General features: G+C 40.4%; 1 long non-coding RNA gene across 1 annotated transcript in view; it reads left to right on the plus strand.

The window, feature by feature from the left end:
• LOC147754289 (uncharacterized) overlaps positions 1 to 15,226 on the plus strand; it is a 119,243-nt gene that overhangs the window by 3,218 nt on the left and 100,799 nt on the right. Inside the window, exons 3-4 of the long non-coding RNA XR_015316795.1 lie at positions 4,008 to 4,112; positions 4,399 to 4,641. This is a non-coding gene — a long non-coding RNA (uncharacterized LOC147754289). The remainder of the gene's footprint in view (positions 1 to 4,007; positions 4,113 to 4,398; positions 4,642 to 15,226) is intronic.

Consider the following 15,226-nt stretch of genomic DNA (forward strand, 5'->3'; position numbering starts at 1 on the left):
CGCATCCGGGCGCTGATTGCAAGGGTATTTACTGTCAAATAGACCACGAGACAACCGATGTTTCTTTTTCAAAGTCGTCTTTGCATCGTCGAACAACCCAAAACCCAAACGTAAACCCCAAGGCTCACTGGCGTAACAATAAATGATAAATATATTCAGAGTAATCAGACGTACTGCGTTGTTATTCATTTCCTTACCATCGTGCTCCGCTGTAATCGGGGTTGGTTCCACGCTGTTTCTCCTCGACTCGCACACGTATTACGCCGAGAAGAGGCAGAGCACTTGAAAATTTTATCAAGTTGACGTAACAACGTTAGCCGAAGCTCCATCAATGCTCCTTTCGTTGAGAGAGTCAAGTAATTACCTCCAACGGAGCGATTCACGCATAACGGAATCAATCGTTAGGACGTGGTCCTATGGAAAGGAAAGAGCCACTCCGATATACGTATGCTAATCTACACGCTCGTGTTCATGCTGAAATGTCTGTCCTTCTATCAAGCGTGCTGGAGATATCACCTCGTACTTTCGACATATAAGTATTTAGCTAACAAGAATCGTCGCAGTTGTACTTTATAGGTAGTGGTAACGAATTTTAATCACCGGAAATGTGTAGGAATAACTGTTTGAATTCGGGGCAGGTTAATACATAGAAAATAAATGCCAACACACAGTGGAGTAAGAGGAAAAAGTCTGGTGAGAGAACTGCGCTTTCACCGTTGTAAGAAATGCTTATTTACAGTTCCGGATCCACCGGCTAAAAACAGAAATCACCAGATACTCTATATTACATTTTTGAAGGCATTTATGAAGTTCTGGGTACAGTATACGTTTGCGTATGTAGAACACCAATTGCAAAAGAAACTGATTAGTGCTGGCTAGAAAAGATACTACGACTTGATTTTACTGATAACTAAAGTTGATCGTGAATTTCCTTATAAATGTGCCGCCGAGCTGAATAAAAGAACAGTTTAATGATATCCTTCCCAATAGACCCACGCGAATGTCTCCTAACAGAGGATTCTCTGTCTGCTCATCAGGATCATGCGTAGTGCCGTTCTTGCTTGGCGAAGTTTTGCAGCGTCTGCAATGAGATGCCTCTCGAGTCACTCACTGATGTTGCAGACTTTTGTGCATTGTATCAGCGTTTATCTGCGTCACTGGAATGGACAAAGGCACCGACTTGTAGTTTTTCCTCTATCCTTGAGTCCATCTCGAAATGCGCAACGTCTCTATAACGACCGAAAAGGCACATTCAATCAATGCGAGATAAGGCTCGAATAGAGGATACAAGAAGAACACAAACGATACCTAGGCACAGTAGGCAAGCAGGCCATCCTGTAACTTTTTTTTGTTGCATAACCTCTCGCAAACAAATGCAGAGGCAGTCAATGCAGTGGGGAAGTACTGTCGTTAAGGCCGACAATGTGAACGCAGCAGTCAAATTTAGCTAGCGATGAAGACGGGCATGATGGAACAACAGAAAGGAAAATGGCTATTGCGATGTCCAGGACAAAACAAGTTCGCTTGTGTTCCTCTCACTTCCATTCAGCGTAGTCCTTGCCGAAAGCGAAAGAAAAGGCGTGAAGCCATCGCCGTATAGAAGAAGTGCAGTGGTCCTTGGGCCTACAGGCATACTACCCATACGCCTGCGGCCAAAAGCGATCGCAGCTCAGCCACGGCCGGGGCTTTTTCCACCTCAATGGCGACCGCGACCAACACATCGGCGCCATCATCAGCATTGTCCCTGTCATCAACGCCATTTATTCACCACATTATCCACCATCAGTCGCAATAGTGGCGGCAACGACAGCAAGTACAACATAGAGCGGAAAAGAGTTCTATATGTATATGTGCATATACGGAAAAAGAAAGCTTAGACAGTGTATGGCCTGCTATGATCGTATTATAGGATAATATTGACGTCGAAAAGAGACGTGAAACACGTAACGAGCAGTTTCAAACAGCAGACAAACAATGCAGCGCCAAAAAATACGTCCATTCCTAAATCGTCGCATCGGTTGTCTGCGTAGAGGGACTTTATTAAAGCAGTAGAAAGGCCTGGATTTGATTCTTTTATAATGGCTCATTGTCCTCTGTACTGCACCGCAGGTTATCTAGTACTAGAACGTATATAAATAAGTTTCCTGAAATAAAAAAAAATAAAATAAATAGGTAAAATATAGAAAAACGGAATCATGTTACTTGGTTGTAGCATCAAGTGCATCCTGAAGTAGGCTTCAGCAAGGGGCAAAACTCGTTGCGGCAATGCGGCATACGGCGGTGGACAGTATTTCCCGAACGAAAGCGGCATCTCAGTTCTTCGAATGATTACCACGGAAGCATCACATTGTAGATGGGGTGCGACAAGAGTTGAGGAACAACACAGTGGATTGAAATGGCGAGAAAAAGGATATGCAGAAGGATGAAACGAAGACTGCGAAAGAGGTGTTTTCGCAAATGTGCTTATAAGAACGAGAGATGTCTACCGTCACACTGCGCTATAGGCGCACATCCAAATGTCTACTATGTTGATTCTTATATGATTTTACCATGGAGTTGAAGAAGCCTTTCAACGTAGGAGATTTGCTAGAGCAAATGAACGCATCATATATAACATAAAACCATTTTTTATTTATAAAACTAACTTAGTATAAGCGTAGAATTATAAATAAGAGCTGCACAAGTCTTTTAAGATAGGGGCATCCACAATTGCCTTTCAAATTCGTTATTGTAACGGTACTCGGATAACATCACTGTTTATTTAAGAAATTTTTCCGTTTATCTTGGTCGCCGGCCTTTTTTAATTGTTAATTAGTTTCACTTCGTACGAATCAGTCAGCATCATGAAGTGTTAATCGTTTTTCTATGCGTCCTATATATACACATATATCTTTCCCTATACATGCAGATGATACCTCGAAAATACCTATCACAATGTTACAGCACCAAGTTCAAACAATAGGAGGAGCTTTTTATGATTATTCACCGACTTTTTCCCACTTTTTCTATGAAGTTACACTGCTTGCTCCTAGGCTAATGCCAGGAGAAACTTCAGCTCTATAGCGCCCACTTCACCGAGAACTTCCTACGTTAAAGAGGCACCTTTTTCCGGACGAGAAACGCACGAAGAGGTCCAACGAGTAGTTGCAGTACCCTCCTGCCCGACGATTCTGTGTCGCTAGCGGGATTTAAGTCTCATTTATATCGAGTAGTGGCAATGGCGCATCCCTTGACGGCTCAATGTGATAGCAGTACCAGAATAAGCAAAGAAGGACAACCGATAGCGTAAACGTGCGGAACATTGCTCCATGTCCCCTCAGCAACCTCCGTTCCGCCATTGTCGTTTTCATCACCTCCCGCTTTCTCTTGTCGGATAGCTGCAGGCACCAAATACGCTCCTCCTCAGTTTGTTCGCTCTTTTAGGCTGTTTCGCTTCTTATTTTTCGGGGCTGCTCTTGCCCCCTCATGGTCCGCATTATAACTCAGACCTCGAGTCTGCAGATCTCAGTTATACTTCGGCTGAACTCTAGCCAGTCTGACAGATCCGAGCTTACTCGTTTTCTCGCCACCATCAAGGCTACGACGAGTGTCCGAAACTGCTATGGCCTTAGTCCTAGCCATTAGCTGCGGCTCGCTGGGTCAATGCCAGCTGAACGCTTCCCTCGTGCATGGTTGTCGTCCCGCCGCACCCTCGAGACAAAGTTAAGGGAGAGCCTAGATGGCGTGCAGCGCCTTGCTAGCCCTTAGCACGCAATTACTTGCGCATGTTCATTGTTGTTTGTCACGTTGGTATTGTTAGAAGGATGACATGCGTATTTTACAGTACATGCACATACGTACAGCAAAAGCCGGGCGTATTTAAACAGTCTCAGTTTTCACTGTCAGGCCATTCATCATTTTTCGTGTGCGCATGTCTGTATGTGTGTGCGTGGAAGGAGTCGAAATACAAAAAGCTTAGATAATTGAAAGTATTAACTAAAGCCGACCGTATCTAATCTCTGCTACAGACACCCGTGAGACCTTGTGGTATTGTCTTGGGCTGACGAACCAGTCAGTGATCCATCGAGCGGAATAGTTACCGACGAACCGGCAAACGTCTACGTAATTGACGGGTAATTGATTACCTATGGCTGGAATTCTAATCAGTTATAGTGCTATACAAGCGGGCGCTAAATAACGACCCTATCGTTTGAAAGCGTGTCTCTAAATCACTAGAAAAAAAATGGGCTCGACTGTAAAAATATACACAAAATGTAGTTGGAACGTTTGGTGTTTTCACTTCATATATGTGTATGTACGGGGTAATCAAATATTAGTTCTGTAGCTCGTTTTGTTGATAATTGAGCGAGCGTTGTGAGATTTCCTTTTCATTTCTGCTTCTTTTTTTTGTTTTTTCAGGATTAGGGTCACAAAAGTTTGGTATCTAAAGATGTATGAAAGTGGCAGAAGAATCCACAGCCATTTGTGGATAACAAACTACATATCGGCTTTCGATCACCGCTCATATATAGGAAGGCATACATATACTCATTATGTGCATCGTTTATTGGAATACAATATGGCAAAAAAACCCGAGGAATATGCGTAATTTCGAGCAAGATACGTTACGGAATTCGATGTGGAAACTCCTGACCTCGCACCGTAAGATTTTTTATATTTGAACGATCACCCTGTCCTTCACATACTTTACCCACTGAATAGCTATTGCTGAATTGGTAAAATGGATTACAAATTGCCAAATAGATATTCCACTATTGTACGCTAAAAGTGCACTATACTAAGCTTCAATTATCGAACATACAATTAAATATACTATCTATTATCTATCGCTATCTAATTACGAGTAAAAGCAATATTAGCGAGAGACATATTCTATAATAGCGTGACACTATCCGCTTGACGTGGCTAACTGTAAACGTTAGCTTTTCATTATAACTGCTCGCTTTATCTGTAATGACTTTGGCTGATAGATTTCATTCTGTAATCGGTAGGCCATATTTGAGGAGGTCATAACCTCCACTGAAGATTCACTGCACAGATCGAGTTTATCGTAACATATTCTATCTAAAGTACCTACCTAAAGGACTATATTTCAAACTTATGCATGATCTTTACTACTCCGGTTGAATGGCAGTATTCCATATGTGGTAGCGTTGTCTCTGCGAACTTAATATATTCATCTGAAGGTAGGGTTGATCTGTGCAGATATTCAAGGCTATCTTCAACACGAGGCCGGTTAACGACGGAAGACGATAGAATAGAAATTCTCGTTCGATTCGGTCAACAAACTCAGTTTGACGGATTTCGATGTGAAGCTTGTATCATCAGCTAAGAGAAGACAATATCATATGGCATATGAGCTATAGTCATATGGCAAACGGGCCACACGAGTTCTGCTGATATGCGACCTATATGTGAGTTTCGCTAACCTGAACAGCCTCTGGTCAACTGCGCTAAGGAGTGAGCATTCGGGGGAACAAAAAGGCTAATCAGATCGATTCAATCGGCTAGACGCCCAAAGGTATTTCTTCGCTAAGATGGTCTAGCGTTGATAAAAGAATGGCAATGAAGAGGAGATTTCTCTGAGGAGGATGCTAGGGGACTCTGTATAATGATATATAGCCTGCGTTTGATAGCCCAGGACGCATAGCATACATGGAAGCTCTTTGATCCATCGCAGATTGGCGTATGCATCAGACGTGACGATCGTCGAAATTAAGTTACCTTGTATAGTCCAATGTAAGTACGTTTTGGCCTGTAATCTAGCCTAGCTTACTTATGTGTTAAGGCTTACAAGTGAGGAAGCTTGGTAAGATCTACTTGGATTTCCAACAATGATTAGTAAGTCACCTATCGAGAAGGGAGCTCCACATGGACGTATGGTGTTTTAGGACTAAGAGCATGTTTGTAAAGCTTTTGCGAACCTGAATCGTTATGAGAGCCTTAAACTCTGGGGATATGTCCTGTGATTTTTCAGTTTTGTTTGGCGATTGCCTTGTTTTTTCATGACGATGCGCGCTCTTTAATCGTAGGGGATTCATCTTGCATGAGGTATTCTATTCTAATGGCCATATCCAAAACGAGAACTTTAAAATTAAACAAATGCATAAACTATTTAATAGCAAATAGTTCATTAGTTGGTTCTTATGAATATTCTCTCAAATGTAATGCGTCTATTATAGACGATTAGATAATTATAGTATTAAAAATAGCCGTATTGAAGAACGACTGAAGCATTCCAATGATGACTTCATTGAATGTCGGTATTTGCCGTGATCACAGCAGCTTACAAGTGTGACATTGGTCGACCATAAGATCATTAGCGTCAATAGTGGTGCCACGAAGTTTCAGCCCATAAACAAAGAACTTGTTCAAGTGAATCCTTGGTCGGCCCTGAATGGCCCTGATCGAATAGTCGGTAGACACCGTATTACCCCACTGAATCGAGAGAGGTAGGTAATTGATGGCCTTAGATTGCTCTTTTGCGGCCTTTACCAAGACCCTTTTGCAACCTTCTCGTCCCACATTGGGTAAAAGTATAGGACGCATTGTATTCACTTGCGCAAATACTATGCACCGCCGATACTTTTACATTTAGACCCGAAATCAACTTAGATAAACAATCACGCAGTCTAAAGTAATGCGACGGAACATTTAGCATTTTTCTCAAAATCAAATGCGGCTTTGTCTGCTTTTAAACAAACATACATTCTCTTCTCTTGAAAACACATGTAGTCCATAGACTTGCTCGCCATATTCACAGCGTCACGGATTACGTGATAGGGCACATAGTCCGCGCCATGTACCGCGACTTCAGTGAAAGCAAACGGTTGAATTGGACGAGTTTATGTGGGACAGCGCGCGCGAAAAGAGGCAGAATATCAAAGGCGTTCTGTCGCTTATCTTTGGAGAACTTCGTTCGTTTTGTTCGTACCCAATGCGAACCAGATAGAGATAGCGCCATGAGGTGTGTTAATGAAGAGAAAAACGGACGTTGTTTCAGCCGACGCAGAGCTCAAGCTTCCAGGTTATTTTAAGGGCTGCCTCACGCAGCGGTCAGATACGAGGAGCCAAAGTGGGGCTCGTAAGGTACACAATACGGCCAAGAACGCTTTTCTAACGACAATCCGAAGACGATTGCGTCCCAACTGTGTGTTGAGGCCGTGTTGGTGGCTATTGATTATAAACATCATATATATATATATATATAATAGCATGTTACAAAAATGTGTAGGGAATATTATTAAATGCTGGATTTAGTTAATGTTACATCCATATTTTGAGCTATAATAATGTTTGGCCTAATTATTACTGTTTCAAACGTTGGACTCGATTTGTAAATATTATATTATAAACTTTTAGATGCATGAAACGTGTCGCTGAGTGACTAAATATCTGCAATAGAAAATATGACAATGATGTAAGGTGATTTTCGTTGCAGACAAAATCCAGATTGGACATAAATTTATTTTATACTACTCAAAGCAAAAAGCTTAAGGGTTTCATAATGCTGAGCCTTGGATCCTAGGCAGCTCGCTCCAAACTTCACAGGTCGATCACAATTTATATATCGATATATTTTTCTTCCAAGTTGTATAAATATTATGATTCAGTCGTATAAGAATTTGTTAGTCTCAACGGTGGTATTATGATTTGACATTCAAATCGTTAATGTTTGCAAAAACAGTTATCATTTGTATCATAGTTAACCGTCTGTGGCACAAAGTACATAATGGGAGTTCTCGACTGCTACTTTGTGACAGTTTCTCTCAATTAAATCCTTTTATTCGTATCTATTCATTGCTTTCGCGGTGGGAAAGCCTAGTTGGCTAATTTCGGCAAATCTCTCCTTGCAAATCTAATAAAGTGTTTCGGTGTCTCGGGCAGCGTTCGCTGTGTCCAGAGTTTTTTTTTTTTTTTTTTTTTAAGGAACAGCGGCATATCTGCAAACAAGTAGATAGGTGGAAACCAGGTTTTCATGGATACGTAGAGTCACAGAACCCATTTTGGGAAGACAGGTTTGATTCTGTCTGAAGATCTAAAGTGGGCATAGTCTTTCCTAATAGAACTGGTTGCCACACGATACCTCCCTCAGGTATTATCTTCAAAAAAAATGCCTCAGCGCCATTTTTAGCGAGGATTTTTGGAATCGATGCATCGAAGATAAGAGATTTGCACTCTCTGTTTGACGCGTGTCGCAAACGATCTCATGTTCGAAGTTCATACTTTTAGATAAGTGAATCTGTTCACGTACTACAAAATTTGCCTAAAGACATTTAATTCTGCCAACCGACAGCCATGGCAGAAGTTCGTTATTTCAGTTTTCTTTTCAGTCCCTTGTGCGTCAATTTTCAGGCCGATAATTGTGACCTACAAGGCCAAAGTCGATAGCAGTTGTTGCAGTTGAAATTGACTGTCGCTAAGCGGTACAAAATAATCCGCGTACGTTATGACCATTAGTGACGACCGACGACGACTAATGAGCAAGGCTTCCTATTCGTTACGGAGGGCCTCGAGATGATCTAGTGTCTACGTTAGGACCATATGATGTGTCAACCAGTGCAGCCGAAAAATTTACTGATTTATTTGTTCTTCAAACGTGTTTCTTTAACATCATCTGAAAACGTTGAACAGGTTAATAAGCCGGATCACTTTGCCTCAAGTCTGTGCTCTTCGTCCTGGCAATGTCGTTTTATAATCGCGGTATGGCACGCCAATACGATGTTGACGCTCGTGGAAAATTTCGAAACGTTTTTGCCGCTGTTCAGGCCACGTTTATTCACTGTGTATATATTTAATTTTCTTATGAAACCGGTTAGTTTGCCGTCGCTAGTATATGACAGCCAAAATTTTTGAGAAATCTAGAGAAATGTAGAAGGAGATGAATTACTCCATTGTGACTTTCAATGTAATTCAGTTATTATTATTATTATTATTATTAGTTTAATAACGGCAAACCTTATCATCATCGATAACAACATACAAGGTCAAAACACGAGTATTTTTCACCTTTCCTTTCGATTTTCTACCGCCATTTCGTGAAATCGAATAGACTTGTCGACGTTGTTATACAACGCATGAAACTATCTTCGTCTTTGTACGAACAGACACAAATACAAGCCTATTATTGCTCGACCAAGAGAAAATTCGAGGGTCGCTGGACTTCCAGTGACTGGCTTAGATCATATATATATGTATTGTGTGCGTTGTTCATCTCTTTACTGAGGCTGGTATATAGAGCTTAGGAGGGTAAAGGGAGACTGACTGAGCTTTGTCCTTCAAGGGTCAATATCGTTTACTCGTACGTATCTGTATAGAGCGTCAGGGCAAAGAAAGCGGTCGGACTCTTATTTAGACTGGAGAGTACTCTACCACAAAGCTCTCATAGGGTCCATTTGGCGATGTCGTTATCTAGAAATAAGAAAAAAAGCGTAACACGATCACTCGTTACTTCTTTTATAGATCCGATCATGTGTTAAATTGAAGGTGATATTAATATTACATTCAAATCAAGGAAGGATTCTATTTAACTATTTGATCTCTATGTATACATCTGTATTTCTCTATATACATAAATTTATGTTGCTCAGTGAACGTTAAACGTAGAACTCGCTTTTGATCGTAACATAGTGAAATTTCATGCTATAATATTTGCTAGCATCAAGCTCACGTATAGAGGTAATAAAGTGCAACCTATATCCGCATCGGCCTCACCTAGACGCAAAAGGCAACACTCATTGCTTTTGCAACGTTAAACACGACTTATCATGAAAAACTTACTTCTGAGGTCCTAGTGTTGACAGTATATACAACAAGGTGTTGAACTTATAAGATTAGATATCTCTGAATCCAACCTGAAAATGCTCTCAGGCATCGAGTTGAGGCAATTAGCCGGGATGTACACAATCCCAATAATCTATTCAAATATTAACTATATTAAATTAGATTATAATGTATCTAGTAAGATGGAGTAACCTGATTATCTATGCTACACATTGCTCTATTATGTCTGTTTAAAGTGCTCTATACCTGCTCGGCAAAATGGATAAATCATTTTTTATTGGCTTAACATCAAAAGTAAGTTATCCTTAATTTTACGTAGGACAAAATCCTAATCCCTACTTAGGGCTGTCCTACGTAACTGGTGTATCGCTAAGCATGTAAATTGACGCATTGTTAGCGCCGTATTTACAAGGCTCCGTTGAAGGTATGACTCATTCAGATGGCCGTCCGCCAATGCAATGTCCTCGCATGGTACTCTACAAAAAAATAGAAAATGATGACACAACATGTTAGTTCAGGTAATCCTTACATAATCATCTACGTCTGTCAAGTCGGAATGTCGTAGATCAAAAACTATTCTTATGTCAAGCGTAAAAAGCAACGTCTTTTCGAAGAGACTATATGAAGACGTAAATTCCAGGCTTTCAGAAGACTATGCTCTACGTAAAACTTCGTCCGCGAGTCAGATAGTACCGGCAGAATAAGCATATATGACCTCAATTTTTCAACTTAGAGTATAAAGAATCGGGAAATTATTCCTGAAACTGATCTATCTAGGTTGGATCTGTTTCAATATTAAACAATATCGTAAATGTATTACATCTATAAATATTTAACGGATCCTAAAATTATATAGAAACATTTATAAATACAAAAATTAAAACAGATCGAGCAAGTTCTTATTCCCGCTTTGTGAGTATTCTTAAATTAATTATTAAACTTCTCTCACTGGGATTTATGATTGCGAATCCATAGCCAAAAAACGGCTTTTGAGTCTCGTGCGGCAACCTTTAAAGTAGTGACTTCGTGAAGCTTTTGCTTCCGCCATTTATAACAGACTCGTCAAGAGGGATGTAAAGATAGGGGAAATATTGCTCTATACGTTAAGTCAATAAAAAGCCAACGTGTACAATTACCGTTCGTGCTCTATGTCGTATGTATCGTAAGTTGGTACGTTCTTAGTAATCAGACGTCCGATACAAAAAGCTGTATCAGGTGGTAATAATACCATACCATCGTGATATGCTTGCGACTGCAGCAAGCGCCAAACAAGTTCGGCTGCAATAATGGGGCATACTGTCATGTGTTGAACGAATTCTCAGTTGTTGTATGTGAATCTGGATTTTGATTGATCAAAACGCGCGACACTTGAATAGACTAACAGTACCGTGAGGCGTAAGGACAAACAAAGCCTGCTTCCAACCACAATCAAACAACCCAAGATGATGTATAAACTGCTGACGAAGTATTTCATATCTTATCTTAGCCATGATCTATAAGATATAGATGGCCCTTTTCTCTAAAAAAATTTCAAGGGAATAGGGCTTACCTCAAAAATGTTATTATACCAACTCCCCAAAAGAATGAAGAATTCTGACACGAGGCATCAATGAGGAGCTTTATCAGGATGTGTAAAGGCGTCTTTCGTTGGAAACTATCTGAGCCAAATATTTACTCAATAAATACATCAAATGTGATAGGCATGGACCTATATGCCGTTGGTGTTACGCGTCATTTTGGTTTTTTCCAGGCTACCACCTACTGTAGGAGAAGTTTTATTATAAGAAAGAGTCATAACTGTAGAATGATTCGGGTATCAACTTTACGAAATAATCTCAGCTCAGTGTGAAAAGTAAGGATCGTTAGGCCGTACCTGTCGTAATGATATTGTCAGTCTCAGGAAGACGAAACCCGTCAAAACGAAAGTATAAGCCTTTTGGTATCTCTATGGAAAATAGAACGAGTCAAGAACACTGTAGTTAGAAGCAAAAGGAACGAACGCTGCTTGTGCTCTCATTATCATTACTATTATTCGTATTACTGTTTAACAGAGTTGTAATTTAGCAAAAAGCAAAACGGCTCCCAGAAATCTACATCGATTCCTCCGTTTCCGTATCAACTGTCGTCTATCAGTGATGGGGGGATATATATTTAAAGCGAATGACAAGAGTGCGAACTTATACTAATTAGGTCAAATGCTGGGCAAGATCGGCCGGTAGCTTCGGAAGGCCAGTGCACAAGAAAGCTGATAGGTAAAGTAGTATTGTTGTTGAACGAAAAACACGGCACCGAAAAGAGGAAAAAGCAAATTTGCCTGAATACCCGTCTGGACCCAAGTGTCCAATAAAGAACTGTAAAGGGTACAACCCCGTTATCGGTGTGCGCTACTTCGTGAGGGCGGATACTTACTTTACAAAAGCAACAGTCACCCAGTATGCTACGGTCAGTAAAGAGGCAGGCGGCGCCAACGCATGTCAGGCGTCTAATTAGACAACCCCATTAATCGAACACTACGACAGTGAGGTTTAACCTTTCGAAAAAGTACCCTAACTTATTCACAACTTAATCTTTAAAACCGTAAGCGCCTTTCAACAAACTAAATAAAAGGTAATATATATGTATATCACCTTTTATTTCAGCACCAATATCCGGCCTCAGAGAATAACGTATTAGTGAGCACTAGACTTAATAGATCGCCTGCGTCTTAATTGTCTTTCGGAACAAAAAGCCAACTAGCTGGATCTAGAAATATGCGATGGATTTTTTGCGTTTGATTCAGTGTAGATTCATTTGAATATATTATTAGAAATTCACTAGGCTTTATCTGTAAGCTTATCTTTTTTCAGACGTTGTTTGTCTACGTCCTCTCTGTTAGTGTCCGGAGGTGCTTAACATGCAAATCGTTTATGGCACTTCTAACGTAAACTCCAGCTAATGTTATGCACAGTTTTTGCACACAACTGAAGATTGGGTTAAGCTGAAATTTTTTTCTGCTCAGTCGATCATAAATAACAAACAATGTCGTGTTGTCCGAATTAGCTGGTTTCCTACGTAACAGTATATTACGCACGTAACAGATGCTACCGGAGCAAGCGAAATCTCTGCAGTGGGTTAGAAACGAGTGCGGAGAAGGAAAATCTAGCGGAAATCATAAAACTTGTTTCAAAACAAGATCTTTTGTTTACGAGGGAAGCTATAAGTCCGTTCCACGCACCCTTCGCGATGTTTGTTTCTCCCAGTTCCCCGCAAGTCCCACTTTTGCCCCCGTATTTCTCTCTGCCTCCTCCTTAGCCAGTTTTGCCCTTTGTCCTATATTCAGTCCTCTCATTCAGTTCTTTAAGTTTTACGTTTGTTCGTGGCTGTTGACGCGGGGTAAGCTTACGGAATGGGCTATGAAGCTCCGAAAGCAGGGTCGAGAGCGTGGTTTAGGCTTTGTGACAGAGGCCAATGGAACAGCCTCGCAGAGAAGTGTTGTCAGTATTGCTGCCCTGACAAAATACAACACTCATTTCCTGTCGACGGTGTAAAGAAGTACGAAGCTCACTTGGCTTAGAGTTTACCTTATGTAAATAGCACAGTGTTAGGGGTTTCTCAGTAACGAATAAGCTATATTTGGAAAAAGGGGAATGTGCCGTGTGGGACAAAAAAGCTTCCGAAGTTATGGAAACACTGTGTGTATGTGTGTGTCTGTGTATGTGGAAAAATACTCAAAACGGGCAACATGCAAAATCAGATGATTTTGAACTGCCTTGAGCCCTGTACACATATATTTAGTCGATTATCTTTAGAAAAGCACGTGTTCTAACCTGGAAGCTGATTAAGTGTCCTTATTTATTAGCTACAGCGGAAGCATAAACATGTGGCTTGTTTACGAGTGGTGACAAATTTCTTAGTTTTATATATCTTGTTTGATTTTGCATGAAGCAACTTCTTAAACCATATTTGTTATATTTATGGCACACATGTGAACAATATGTAAATCGATAAAAAATTCGAAGTGAGTAACATTCTGAGCACATACATGGGGGTACATGTCAGTACCAATCATGCGTTCTGCTTTAATTCAATTAGTGTAGTATATAGGACAATGTTTTTTCGGAGACCGGCTTTGTTGGTCGGATGAATAGAGATGAAAATACTGTTATCAACAGCGGCTGTGGAGCCGAACGCGCGCACCATATGGCTTTCCGTGGTAGTATCCAAACGATTCTCGAGCCAGCTATGACGCGCTCCAAGTTAAAGGTTGGTAAAGAAAAAAACATGGTTATATACAATAATTCGTCACGATCAGATCACAATCAAACATGACGATAGTTTTTCTTCTAACTTCTAAGAAAGAACCTAACAGATTAAATGTGCAGTTAACTCACATGTGAACTGATAAATGGTGTCCCAGTATTTTAGTCGAGTATCCTCTATTTTGCCATTTACATTACTATCTGCATAGGAAGTTGTTGAAATAGTTGTTACTTGACTGATGAGTTATCAGCGAGGGACACGGATATTTCCAGACATGAGAATGAACATTGATCTGAGTTACCCCATGTAACGAACGTTTGGCTCTAAATAGCTTTTACGTTGAATTGCCGAAGTGAATCTGTGGCGTCGCAGGGTATCCTATGCAATGAAGAAAAGCAGCAGACAATATGATAATACAAAGTCTAAACTGAAAATTATCGTTTAACAGTTAGTCTATTTTCTGTGGAACTTGGTAACTTATTAGAAAGACAGGTTGCCCGTAACGCCTTATACCGACGCGTGGCAGAATAGTTGCTCCAGCTTTTAGGTACTAGTAGGTAGAATTTTATCTTAACGAAAACGCATTAGGTTAGTCCTTTGAAAACAGTAAATAATTTCCAGCTACTTCCGGAGCAAATAGTTTTCCGCGAACTGTATCTGGGTAAGTCTGGGTTGCTAATAATCGTTAAACTAAAGTGACGACTATATTGAGTGAATAGTCCTTTTTGTAACAAACAAAGCTAACCTATGCAGGAGGATACAGTGGTCCTGGTGATAAAGAGGTCAGGCAAATTCCTGTCCTGCCGTTAAGGAACCTTAAATATCCCTGCTAATTATGTGTAAAACATGACCATTGTTTGCAGGCCTTTTTAATATCAGCTGATTAATTTCCTTAAGCCGTTACCCATCACAGTAATTTCATCAACCTGTTCCAGTGCATTCGCCTAACTCTAGATTTCCTTCCGAGATGATATCTCGGACTTTGGGGTATTTCTACAAATTGATTTGGAACTTTTTAGTATTAGCTGATTGACGCACGCAAAAAACGTTGGCAGTGGGCCGATTTTTAAGTGATAATTAAATAAACCTCGCGAATTAACCGGGTAACCTATTGATTTTGTTCCAGAAATATCTCTACAATAATAAGGATCGAAGAGCTTTATCCTTTAAAATGAATAGATAAATAGATACACGTATATATATA

The sequence above is a fragment of the Varroa destructor genome, unplaced genomic scaffold (assembly GCF_002443255.2).
Source record: "Varroa destructor unplaced genomic scaffold, Vdes_3.0 BEIS01000007.1, whole genome shotgun sequence".
Lineage (NCBI taxonomy): Eukaryota > Metazoa > Arthropoda > Arachnida > Mesostigmata > Varroidae > Varroa > Varroa destructor.